Genomic DNA, 13963 nt, shown 5'->3' on the forward strand with positions numbered 1-13963 from the left:
ATTGATGGGAAGTCTTGGAGATTGCTTAAGGAAGAAGTAAAGAATGAATGAAATTTTGGCAGTTGAGGCATCCTTTCAGAAAAATGAAGAAGTGCAAGAACAGGGGCCGGCGAGGGGGTGCTAGAGGTAAGTGTCTGCCTTGCAAGCGCTAGCCAAGAAAAGATCGCAACTGCGGTTCTATCTCCCGGCATCCCATATAGTCCCCCCAAGCCAGGGGCAGTTACTGAGCGCTTAGCCAGGAGTAACCCCTGAGCATCAAACGGGTGTGGCCCGAAAAACAAAAACAAAAACAAAACAAAACAAAGAAGTGCAAGAATAACAGTATTAAAGGAAAGAAAAAAACCTATTGGTCCCAAGGGCATTGTACTATAAGTCTTGTTTTTCTTGTACTTGCCAATAATTGTCTTCTCTCAATCTTCTAGATCTGTAGGTAGACCAAATTTACTTATTGCTCTGGTAAGGGGATAAGAGATATCTTAATATTAAATTCTCAGCAAGTTATTCATATTTATACCCTTTACAACTATTTCTAGAACCTTAAATTTTTCCTCAATATTTAGCTACCAGAATATACCTAGAGTTCTTGATGCTAAGTCACATGTACTTATCATTGTTTCCTTTTCTGGGTGTTTGATCCCTTCAGTTATTTGTTCCAAGTCCCTCACCTATTATTTACTCATGACCAAAGGAGACATTTTTAGACTCTTGAGAGCAGTAAAAATGAATATTTTTAGTGATACCTCCACTACATCTCCAGGAAATGTACTGATTTGGTTCCTCCTACTGATTTTTACCCTTTTGTCTTCAAGAATTCTACCATATGATGCCACCTAAAATAAGAGTTACTGCTAATTTTCTCCAAATTTTTATCGGTTCATATCAACCCATTTACCGTTTTTCTTAAGACAATGCAATAGAATGGAGCATACAAACGCTTTCAAGCAAAATTTTTAAAAATGTACTAATCTCCCCAGCATCCAGTTTATGACTGACACAAACAAACAGAAAACTTACAGTGGTGTGTGTTTTTTCGATCAACTTTGAATTCTGAAAAACCAAGTTAAGTCTTTTCTTTGTTAGGAAAACTAAGCCATAGCAAGTATTCATTTCAGGTTATTATTAAACCTTGTAGTGAGAATGCATCTTTATGTTGCTTTTATATGATTGCCTGAAAATTGTCTAATAAACTAAAAGAATACAGTACTCAAATCAAAGGCTAAACATTTTTTCAGCAAAGAGCAAAATTATGCATTAAATTTTGTAGTAATTATAAATTACACCACAAATTACTTTGTGGTGTCAGGCAACCATAAGAACTAGTGAACAAAAGGGTGTATCTATATTCAAGTAAAATATTATTTAAAAAAAACAAATGCCAGATTTGTGGGCTAAAGTTTGAAAATGTTTCTCTTTTATAATATATTAACTAGGAATTAATAAATTTACTTATTCTGCAAGTACTCATAGAGAATGTACTAAGTTGGATTCTGGGCACATGATGGTAACACAAACGAATGGTTCCTAATCTGTTGAGACAACTACACAGCAGAGGAAATGGAAATTAAAGAACTAACCACGTGTAAATAAGTAATAATCATAATTAGAGCTATAAAAATGTAGGTAGTGTTCTTTGAATACTTGACAAAAGGTATTTGTTTACTTGTATGTTTGGTAGACTTTGGAGAGAGAAGTTTCTCTAATGCTGCTTGAGCAGAAATCTGAAGGAGGAGAGAAAATTACTTATATTGAAAAAGTTGTGGAGATGTTTTACACTCAAAGTATTTAATCTCTGTAATGGAGAAAAACATAAAAGAATCAAATAACTTAGTTGAAAGTGTGGCCAAAGGACATGCAACAATAGAAACAGATATGAAGGTAAAGACAAAGCCTTTTGGCCCAAAGATACACTGAATTGATGTGACTAGAGGCTTTTGTAGGGATCATGATCTTCAGCTCAAGGACAATGATTAGTCACCAGCTTTAAAGCATGATCAGATTTACATACTGAAAAAAAGTATCCTTCCAGCTAAGATGTTGAAAGTAGAGAGAGGCAAGATGTCTGAGACATGCCATATTTCAATGAGATAATTTTCAATTTACAGCTAGATCTTAGAGCCTAAAGTGGGAAAGGGGGTGGCTGAATCATTAGCAAGTAAAATTTCTTCTCTGCATCACGGAAAAATAATTTAAACTCTAGTGTATGAAAAATAAAGGAAAGAATGAGTGTGTTTAATCAATGCCAACTTTGTTTTTTCAATGTTTCTCTTTCAGCAGCAAAATGCAGATGAATTTGCATAGAAGTTTATTCACACATAGCTCTGGTGACCTATTGACTCAACTTGTTTTCAACCTCACTTAATTTCCACATATAAAATAATTTGATGAAGAGAGCAGGTAGGTTGTAGTAAAACATCTCTCCCATTCAAAGGACTACACCATTCATCAAAACTTTCTAACAGCAAAAATGTTTTCAAATGTAGATGTGTAACTCAACTGCTGGCTTGGTTACCCCAAAAATAAGGTTTAAATAAAACAATTTTTAGTTTCTCAAGTTATCTATGACAATTTTGATCAGCAGCAACAACTTCCAAGGACTAAAACAGTAGAATTAAATCAGATGATCCAGTCCTTGAGGAAATATTAAGCTTTTCTGGGGATAAATTTAAGCTGTTCCACTGGAAAAGGAGACATGAGTTGACTATGTATGTCGATCAATAAACATGAAACAGTCTTCTTCCAATGAAGAGCCAAAGATGTTTAACTATGTTAACAGGGTAAAGAAATCTTAGTTTTCTATTGTGTTACTCTCAAACCCCCTTGAACTTTGTCTACTTCAGGTATGCTATTAATATTATTCTTTATCTTTATTATTCTTTATTATTATCTATAATATCTTCTTTTCTTCATTCTACTATTCAATATCTTTTTTCTTTCTACTCCTTATTCTTTTATACTAACTTCCATATTATATAATCTAACACTGTGGATATTTGCTTCTCTTTTCATAATTCAAGTACTTACTGATCTTGTTCCTCTCCATTCTATTGTTAAAGTTGGTCTTTATGCAAGCATATTAAACCAAATCCTACTGAGATTAATAAGAAGCAGTAATTGATATATATTTGAGGATATATCCTAGAAATAGTCTTTAAAAATACCTTGGAAACCAATGCATAAAAACACTCCACTATATCCAGTCAATCAGCCAGTATCTTTTCTAAGACTTCTAGTGAACTTAGTATGGGATTATTTAACCCACACACAGGAGTTTCCATTGGTGAAAAGTTTCTGAGCATTTGAGTGAACATGTATAGCCTTAGTTAGTGCAATGTTTACCATTACTGATCTGCTCATTGTCAATTAGCAGAAAGAAAACATCCCAACTTTTGCCAAAGACATAAAATATCTCAAAGACAAAGATTGTTTCTACCCTGCTATACCTTAGAATCTATCAATACTTGATTCAACTCCTTTGAAAGTGACTTCCATGGTATGTCTTCAATAGTGTTTGATTTTCTTCTTATATCAATTTCTTTTTCCTCTTCTACCAAGATGCTTTATAAATAAGAAAATTCAATAGTTTTAATCTCTTATTTTATTAAAAATTATTTCAATGGCTTTCTAAAATGAAGATAAATCTTTGTAACCTCATAGACCCTGCATAATCTCTATTTCAATATCTCCTATTTTGTCATTTTTATCTTGTGCTGCTCCTGCATCCAATAAAAGTGTACTTTTTAGGTTTGAATACACCATGAGCACACTAGTGCCTTTAGACCTCAGGGAATCTTCATTCTGGCCAAATGTTGTTTTCTTTATTTACTTGCCTAGCTTAAACTTCAATCTCATCTTAATCATAATTTCTCAGGAAAGGCTTCCCAAATTCCCAAATAAATACATAGCATTAAAACAGAGAATACTTAATTATTTATGTATTATTTGGAATGTAATAATAATGTTGGCTTTATCTACTAGACATAAAGAAAGCCATGAGTAAGTGTTCAAAACAGCCTTGTCTTTTAGGCTGTTTAAAAACAATTTATCTATTTGTATCTGTTTTCTATGGGCCATATATTAACTCTAAAAGTAGAGGTTCTTTTAAATAGATGAAGAGTTAAAATTTGACAAAAAGGCTAGAGCATGAAGCAGATCAAAAAAGCTTCTACAAATAGTGCTAGAAAAACTGGTTTTTCTCATGCAAAGGTTAATTCAAAATGGATTACAGACTTTCATATAAGAATTATATCTGTAAGACAAATTGAGGAAAACACAAACAAAACTGTCCTGACACTGATGACATCAGAGTTTCTTCAATAAGATTACCTCACAAAGAAAATAAAAACCAAACTCAACAAATTGAACTTTGTATATTCAAAAAGTTTATGCACTGAAAAATAATTGACAACTAGAATAAAAACATACACTCCTGATTAAGAGAAATATTCACACATCATATATCAAAGGGATGATATTCAAAATATACTGAACACAAAGATCAACAACAACAAAAACACAACAAGCAATCCCATTGATAATGAGAAGAAACATTTCCAGAAAAATAGACATAAAAATATCAGCAACAGGTATATGAAAAAGTGATCATAATCACTTATTGTCAAGAAATGCAAATCAAAACAATGAGATTTTCTCTCATTTTATCTCACTGATTCAGTGAGAAGAGTCTTCAGTCAAAAGTATAGAAGCATTAAATTATATTATGGAAGTGGTAGAAAAGGATGTCTCAACCACTTCTGGTGGGATTATTATCTTGTTTATCCTCTATGGAAAACAATGTTAAGAATTCTAAAAATTAAGACTAGTACTTCCTTTATGCCCCCAGAAGTTCTGCTCCTAGGCCTCTACCAGAAGAACACATAAACATTAATTCAATAGAACATAAGCACATATATGTTTACTTAAGCATTACTTACAATTCTAAAACCTAGAAACAAACTAAGTGCCCAAAAACAGGTGAAGAACATTTTATAAATGTGATATTGATACACACACACACACACACACACACACACACACACACAATTTAGCTATGAAAAAAGATAAAACTTTCAGTTTCTCAACTAGGATGGAATTGGAGGCTGCATGCTAAGCGGAGTAAATTTTAAAAAGTCAAATATAAGAGACCCCCACATTCATGCAGTGTATAAAGAAACAAAGGAATTAGATCATCACCAATTAAAATAATAACTGAGATACTGTCAACAGAGCTGTGAACTGAGGATGCAAATGGAAAGAGGGAAAGGAAAATTGGTACAATTGTGAAAATTTGACACTCAGTGTTTCTACAATGCTCACGTTATCAAAAATTTGTAAAAATATATCATTTTCTATCTTGTCTCAATCATCTGACACCACACTTTCCTGTTATGCAAACATTTGAGTATGTGGTTTGTTCTTAAAGATCATGCCAATTGAGAGGAAATGTTTCTGAATTATATGTGTCTTTTTTTTTAATGAAGTCTGCAAATCTAACAGCTGTGTCCTAAATTAAGAATAAGTGGGCATTTCTCTAGGCATAAACCAATTCATCAAGAACCCATCTTGCACATAATATAAAACTTTAATATTTCAGCTCAACTGGGGTCCTAGCCATACTGAAACATGTTGTTCAAAAAAATGCAGTTTGATGGCTTGAAAATACAAATGGGAACTTGAATTAGGTAAATAGAATGTGTCCAAGCATCGTTCTTCAGAAATCTGCTTGAGTGAATAGCTAAGGAAGATTTATAATTGGTTTATCAATTATTTCTCTGGGAGTAGATCTTTTTATGATGCTTGAGGGTACTTAAAAGTTTGTTCTCATAAGTAATTCAAACATTCTTCTTGAAATACTGTTTGCACTATTAATTTATCTAGCAAATTAATCACAGAATCATAACATTTTAGTACTGAAAGAGGCCTTAGAGAAAAGCTGGAGCAATTCTCTTTTTGCTGGGTCTTGGATCATTCTCCCTGAATACTCAAGTACAGGAAAAAGTCTTCCACTTACCTCTTCAACTCTCCTTAATTACCTGATACATTGGTCTCTGAAAAGGGACCAGCACAACTAACTTCTTCCTCCTGCTGGCAAAGAGAAAATTAAAACAAGTCATAAGTGAACTGATGCGAGTCCCTGTTACTTCACCCAAACAAAGCCTTTGTTCTGGTTCTTTTTTACCTTTTCCTTTCTTATCACAGTTCAGTGATCCATGTCGTAAGCCCCGCAGTTTTTTGGTCACTTATTTGGAAGGAGCTAGGGAGGAACATTTTCATCAGACACTGCCTTGCTCTTTTTATTTCAATCTACAAGTAAGATTTTGTCCTTGGAAATCCTACTCTTACAGAATTACTTTTGTCAAAGTCATCTATCCCAGAATTCAAAACGCCTGCCATTTAACAATTTCTTGCTAACATCTAACTGGGTTAATGACTTGAACCTTTATTTTTTGTTTGTGTCTATTAAAATCATTTCCTCCCGTTTTATCCTGGTACTTGGGCAATTTCTCCTAGTCCTTTTTCTTAACACTCTTGTTTTATGTATCTTTTATTCTCATTCTTTAAATTTTAAAAGTCACAACCATTCTACTACATTCTACCTGTATACTGTTAAATCTTAGGATTATGTCTCTGTCCCAGATCTTTCTCCTGAACTTTTCCTACCTTCTAAGGTGGGCCTAATTCCAGAGCCTTCAAAGTTAAAAACATCTAAAACTGCTGTACTCTTATCCCAAATATACCTCCACTCATATTTTTTTCTCTGTGATCAACACTATCCTTCACATCAGTGACCAAGAGTCCCTAGAAACCCATCGATAGTACCATTGCTTTTAAGATAAAATTGAAGCTTCTTAGAATAACAAAAAAGGGGAGTTGAAAAGATAGTACAGGGGCCAGAGAGATAGCATGGAGGTAGGATGTTTGCCTTGCATGCAGAAGGACAGTGGTTCAAATCCCAGCATCCCATTCAGTCCCCTGAGCCTAGGAGCGATTTCTGAGCATAGAGCCAGGAATAACCCCTGAGCGCTGCCAGTGTGACCCAAAAACCAAAAAAAGAAAATATAGTACAGCAGATAAGGCACTCATCTGCACCCAAATAAGTTTTGATCCCCATATGTGGTCTCAGAAAACCACATATAGTCCTCTAAGATTTCAGGAATAGCCCTAGAGCAAAAAGCCAGGTTTTTCAAGTTTTAAAAGCTGTTAGTTATAAAAAAAAAAAATACTCTGAGATAACCATTGCCTACTGCACTGCTTCATCTCTTAACAGCTCTCTGTAAAGTACAAACATCTATCCCAGCTAGACTGTCCTTTTTATAGCACTCAAACAGAATTCAGAGTGACAATTATCTCCTCTATAAATCTCTTTATAATTAATTTTTCTCGCAGGAATATACTGTCACTCTCCTTGGTTGCTTCATCTATGACACTTACTATACATGGCTCTAAGATGAGAGTTTAAGCTACATTATTTTCATTAGAAATAATAAGAAAGGGTAAGTTTCAAGTCAATAATATTCAGATCAAAATTCTAAATGAGGGTGAATAGCTAAGTAACCAGCTTTAAAAGTAGAAGAAAGGTGCTGTTTCAGAAGTGCCTATGAGGCATCTTTTTCTACAATAACAGGACTAGATGACTCTGTGACACATTTTCTGTGGTCCCTTCCTCAAAGTGAGTGCTGAGTTCTGAAGACAGACACCTTTGAGCGTAGTCAATAACAACCCTATTTGCAGATTTTAGATAAAGTAACATACATGTTATTTGTTCTTATCTGATATCTTTATTCTTTTAAGGCTAGACATAAGGGAATGCACAAAGAGAATGTTAGACCATATCAAGAAATCACAAACACAAAGAACAATACCAGAACCAATAACCCAGAAAAAATGATGGTAAGATGAGGGTGAGAGGGGCAGAATTTGTCAGTTTATGCTAGTACTTAGAACTAAGATAAAGTAGTGTCCTTGCCTATAGCCAGCTATGCCAAAATCTCTGATTCTAGAATGTCATAAAAAAGCATTGAGATGCAAATTGATCCACCTTAACAAGTATACATGTTTGTTTTATATCCTAATCATGAGGACTGAATCATGAGGTACTGAATATTACATCACATATATTTATCAAACATATCTAAGCTTACCCAAATATATGAAAGCAAGTGACTCATCCTCATAGTACTTGATATATTTTTCTGTATCTTATAAATGTAATCATTTTTGAAATCTAAACCATAGAAACAAAAAGTTTTCACTATCACATTTCTGAGATGAATTTTTCCCAGGTTTTTTTCCCCATTATGTGTCATAATAAGTAGTCTACAATAAAATCAAAAAATCTGGAGCTTTTTTTTGTATTTTACTGAGGGAGAAAATGGAGGAAGCTCCATACATGGTTAGCTTTATCTGATTGAATCAAGAGTTTCTTAATGATGAAGAAACTAGAAATTGACTAAGTCAGAAACCATGTGACCTGTATCAGAAGCTCTTTTTAATAAAAACAACATAATGAAGCACATATATTTCTGTACTTTATAACTAAGATGAAAACTCCATTTGCTTTCAGTTATGGATAAATTGCTTTAACTAATGCTGCTCTGTGACAAATGGGGTACAATTTACCTTTAATGAGTTCTTTAAAAGAAAGAAAATTCTTTGGAATTTTGGAACTTGGAAAACCCTTATGACTTATTTTAATCATATCTCTATTTTTTTTTAGCCACACCCGTTTGATGCTCAGGGGTTACTCCTGGCTAAGTGCTCAGAAATTGCCCATGGCTGGGGGGACCATATAGGACACCAGGCGATCAAACCACGGTCCTTCCTTGGCTAGTGCTTGCAAGGCAGACACCTTACCTCTAGCGCCACCTCACCGGCCCCTATATCTCTATTTCAATTCCAAAAGGTGAGGTGAGTATTGCTATCACAGGTATGTGAGTTTATGAAACACAATTTATGACAGTGGAAATGGTACTACCAATATTTTATTAAATCTTCTATGAATTAAATACTATTAAAAAGGCTTTTTGACGTATGTTCTTACTTTTAGGATCAGTAACAATAATGGAACAACACTTGGATTTATCAAATAACAACAATTGGAATAGCCAGTTCTACTGGTTATCTTAGCCCTAAGAACTTGATGTGTACAAAATTGACATAAGAAATTTACATAGATCACTTCATTTTCAAGGTTTTCAACTGTCTTCCATGCTGTTACACATCACTCCTTAATTCCTTTTTCTTCTAAGATAAAAATAATTAAACAGTGTGAAAGCTTCATTGTGGCCACTGAGTATGCTTTACTCTTGTTTATTATCTTTTCTATGATAATGGTTTCTATGAAACATCTGCACAGTCCATATGAAGATTTCCAAATTGCATTGATAAACCAGTAATGTTATGTGCCTTTCATCACCTCACTCTTGAGCTCCCTGAGGTCATAGATTAGGAAAATATCATGCATTTTTAGGTTGAAGAAAAAAAGAAATAAAGATCCCAAACATGGGATCCTCCTGAGAATCTATATTTGTGGAGATTGTCTGTTTAAACTCTTATGATCTTTGTGTGTTTATCAGCATACTAATTATCTTTTAGATAATTGCTCTAGAATAAATGTGCATTTTAACTCATGATGCCCAGTATTTGATCTTCATAAAACAAACAAAAAAAATTAATGTAATGTAGAGTGAGCAGATTGGGGATTGAACGCATTTCTACCTGGCACCTGGACCTTTTTTCCCCCATTCCTTTATCAGGTGATTTAATGAGACTTGCATGCTGTTAAATACAGTTGTTTTTTTATTTTTTTGGGGGGGGGGTTTAGTTTTTTATTTTTGGGTCACACCCGGCAGCACTCAGAGGTCACTCCTGACTCTGTGCTCAGAAATTGCTCCTGGCAGTCACGGGGGACCATATGGGATGCCGGGATTTGAACCACGGTCCTTTTGGATGCAAGGCAAATGCCTTACCTCCATGCTATCTCTCTGGCCCCTGTTAAATACAATCTTGACCAACCTCCTTATTATGCAAGATGTCTACCAAAATTTCACAGCCACTTACTTAATAGCATAATTGAGGTATGTACCTAGGGTCAAAGGTATTTAATTTGAGCATAAAGTAATATGAGTACACTTAAGAATAATAAAATGGGCCCGGAGAGCTAGCACAGTGGTGTTTGCCTTGCAAGCAGCCGATCCAGGACCAAAGGTGGTTGGTTCGAATCCCGGTGTCCCATATGATCCCCTGTGCCTGCCAGGAGCTATTTCTGAGCAGACAGCCAGGAGTAACCCCTGAGCACTGCCGGGTGTGGCCCAAAAACCAAAAAACAAAACAAAAAAAAAAAGAATAATAAAAAAGAAAATAATCTGTAAATTTTCTTTTTTGCATATTATTAGCTATGGGACCTTACATAAATTACTTCTAAGCCCTTGACTTATTTCGGTATGACCTAAATATGATAACCTATATACAACCAAACATTGCCTTTGTGTGATCACTTGTTACATACAAACCTTTATGGGTAAGGACTCTGGACTGGATACTGAGTAGTGTCTCTTGAGGACAGAACAATATCTGCCCAATGTCCTCTGTTGTTTTTTCCATCTCCAGTGCAAGAGAACTGGTCAGGCACCTGGTTCCCTATGACAGTGACCTTCAGCTTTACCTGGATGTTAGTTGTCACATCGTCAGAACAAAGCATGAGACTGTGCTTCTGAAGAGTTGAGGCTTCCTTAAATTCAGCAAACTTTTTTCCTAAGCTCTGTTATAATTGTACCACCCTGAGAAGCTCTTATATACTCATAAAAGAGTATTTTGGATCGAAAGCAAAAGTTTATTGTTTCTCCTTTATTGTTCCCAAGTGTAAGAGTGAACCCAGACATAGTTTGAACTCCCTCTTAGGCCCTAAACACATTACACTATCAAGTACAACCCAATAGTTGTAATTGAATCCTATTACTTACAGTCATAGTTTTCCACTGCAAAATATTGTCTTAATTTCAACCAGCATGCTTACTCCTCAAAATCCAACTGAAACTTTTCATGATATTCCAATGTTCTAACTAAAAACACATAAAAGTTTTATCTTACTGTAATGTTTTCAGACTAACCCACTTCTTGAAAAATGATCTGTTATATACTTATATTTTTCTAATTTTTCAGGTATAGGACTGACTGTTAAATATACTTTCCTCATCTTTCCATTTTTTACCTTTATAGAAAGACCAAATTCTTAGCTTCTTAACTCCCTCCTATGTCCTAAGGGTGTTTCAGAGCCTCTAAACTACTTTCTCATGACCTTTTCTTCATCTAAATTATATAAGGAAAATAGGAATAATCCTCTTTCTAACAATTACTTAACTTTTTTATTTTTTTGGTTTTTGGGTCACACCCAGCAGCGCTCAGGGGTTACTCCTGGCTATACACTCAGAAATTGCTCCTGGCAGGCTCAGGGGACCATATAGGATGCCGGGATTCAAACTACTGTCCTTTGCATGCAAGGCAAATGCCTTACCTCCATGATATCTCTCCAGCCCCACAATTATTTAACTTTTAAGAAAATCTACTTTATGTAAAAAAATTTTTTTCTCTTTATAGGGGGCCTAATACAATCAAACATTTCTAAATTTGTCTCTTCACCCAAGGAGTTGATATTAGTAATACTAACCTTTACAAAAACCTACTAATCTAGAGTAGTTTTAAAGAATAAAACAGTAAAAAAGCATAAAGGATTTCAAGTACCATATGTAAACAATCAACTAGTGCTAACTATGAATATTTCTATAATCATCAGACAACAGGAAATTAAAAATACCTAAAGCACACTGCCCATACTCCAAGAGTTCACAGCATGCTTGGCATTATAAGGCAAAAACAAGTAACAAGACAATGTAAGATAAAGCTTAATAAAGTATGCAATGGATTATATGTCAAATGAGTGAGGGACAGAATACTGTGGGCTGTTATACAACCTTAAAAGACATGAGGATAATGTGGGACTAATGACCTAAGGAGAAACATCAGAGTGAATGTTGTTACAATTATCTAAATTTAAAAAAATGTTGAAATTCTGGCAAGTGTCCAGAAATTAACAGATAAAATAAATCTAAATGATGTTAAATTGATCTGCATCTACTAGAGAAGAATATGTGATGAGGGGCTATTATACAGGAGGAGAAATATACTGTCAACAATGAAATAAGGTCATTTATTCAACAATTTGCTTAATAATTCCTCATTCTGTCTTTTACAAAGTAATTTGAATCCAGCAAAGAGCAAAGTAGCCCCTGCCTTTCAAAAGATACCAATCTAGTCAGAAGGGGAAACTGGTTGAAATAAAATATGAATATTTACTCATAGATAGATATATTTAAAAGAAACTTAAATGTTATGCAACATACTCCTTTCTGCACCACCTGAAACAAACTTCAAAAATGGGAAAATTGAAGCTGAAAGTAAAATTCAGTCCTAGTTAGTCACAGCCAACTCAGAATGTGAACCTAAGACTTTTAAAGTCATAGTTTAGATAACATGACTGTGATAGTGTTAAAGTAAATGGTATTTTGTACAGAGTTACTGCACCCACCACCACCAAAGTGCCTGAGTTCCTCCACCACTGTTTCTATGTGACTTTTGTCCAACTCTTCATTCGCTCACAGCTTCCCACCACTGTTAACCATTTTTGCAATTCAAGGGTAAGTTTGTCATGGTCTTGTCTTTTTTTCGCCCCAGTAAATTGTTTGTAAAAAGCAATGCGAAGTTAGAGTGGGAAATCCAGCAGATCACCTTATTTATGAGATACCAACTGAGAACTAGATTTCAAGTTAGACTTGAAATATGGAAGGGTCAGACCTTAAATGAGAATCTCAATGTTGGAGTGTGAGAAATGCACATGGGATCTTTTTTTTTTTCCTTCAGCTTTCCCAGAGATATTTTTTTCCTTTGAACAAGTTAGAATATGGAGAAGGGACATACTTTCAGAAGTGATAGAAGACTTCTCAAGGAGCCTGCTCTAGAATTTGCATATGAGGGAACTGGAAGAGGGACATGGGGAAGGGTTACATAGACCACATGACAAATGAAGAACCTAGTTTAGATGTACCCCTGCTTGCAAAGAAAAGAGTATGGAAAAAAGTCTTGCAAGTAGATAGTTGAATTGAGTCAAGAACTCCTAATATATGATGTGTCCTCATTCCAGAGCAACAACACTAGATGTGTTACTAGATATAAATGCAGAGTGATAGACTCAGTGATCCACCCAGGAAGTTTTGTAAAAGCAGATTTGAGATTGATGAGAGCAGGCACCATGCTTGAAGTCAAATGAATATTTTAGTATAGGTCCAACCACAATTCAACTAAGTCACAAGCCTTATCTACTGGACCTGAACTTATCCTCTACAAAATGGTGTTGTCAATGACTGAATCTTCTAAAAGTTTATAGAAATCCTTAGAACTAGAGAGGGGGCATGAATTGCCCATGTGCCTTTGATTTAATTCCTGCAGTCAGAAATAGACCTGCTCCTGGTCTAGAGAGATAATATAGTGACTACGGACTGTCATATATTGCTGACCCTGCTTCAATTCCTGCACTTTAGAGCTTGCTTTGGCAGCACATATACTAAAATTTGAACCATACAGAGAAGATTAACATGGCCCCTGAGCAAGGATGACATGTAATTTCTGGCACTTTATATGGTGAGGTATTTTGAGGAAAATATCACCAGGAGTGATCCCTGAGTATAGTTAAGTGTAGCCAAAATACCCACCTCACAAAAAAAAATAGTAGATATGCTGAAATTGTGTGGGGTGGGGTGGGGTAAAATTTCCTTGATTTATATGACTAAACAATTTTAGCACTGCTACCATCATGGTATAAAGAGAGCTTATCAGAAGGCCAACTGAGAGACCTTCCCCCTCAGTGCAAATGGCAGATCAGACTTCCCTGATTGTGAAGGTGGTATTTATCAAA

The 13963-nt window shown here is 34.9% G+C and overlaps 1 pseudogene; it reads left to right on the forward strand.

Moving 5' to 3' along the window:
- The first annotated feature begins 13592 nt into the window (after positions 1-13592).
- Positions 13593-13688, forward strand: LOC126009834 (uncharacterized; annotated as a pseudogene).
- The last annotated feature ends 275 nt before the right edge of the window (positions 13689-13963 follow it).

Source organism: Suncus etruscus, chromosome 5 (genome assembly GCF_024139225.1).
Source record: "Suncus etruscus isolate mSunEtr1 chromosome 5, mSunEtr1.pri.cur, whole genome shotgun sequence".
NCBI lineage: Eukaryota > Metazoa > Chordata > Mammalia > Eulipotyphla > Soricidae > Suncus > Suncus etruscus.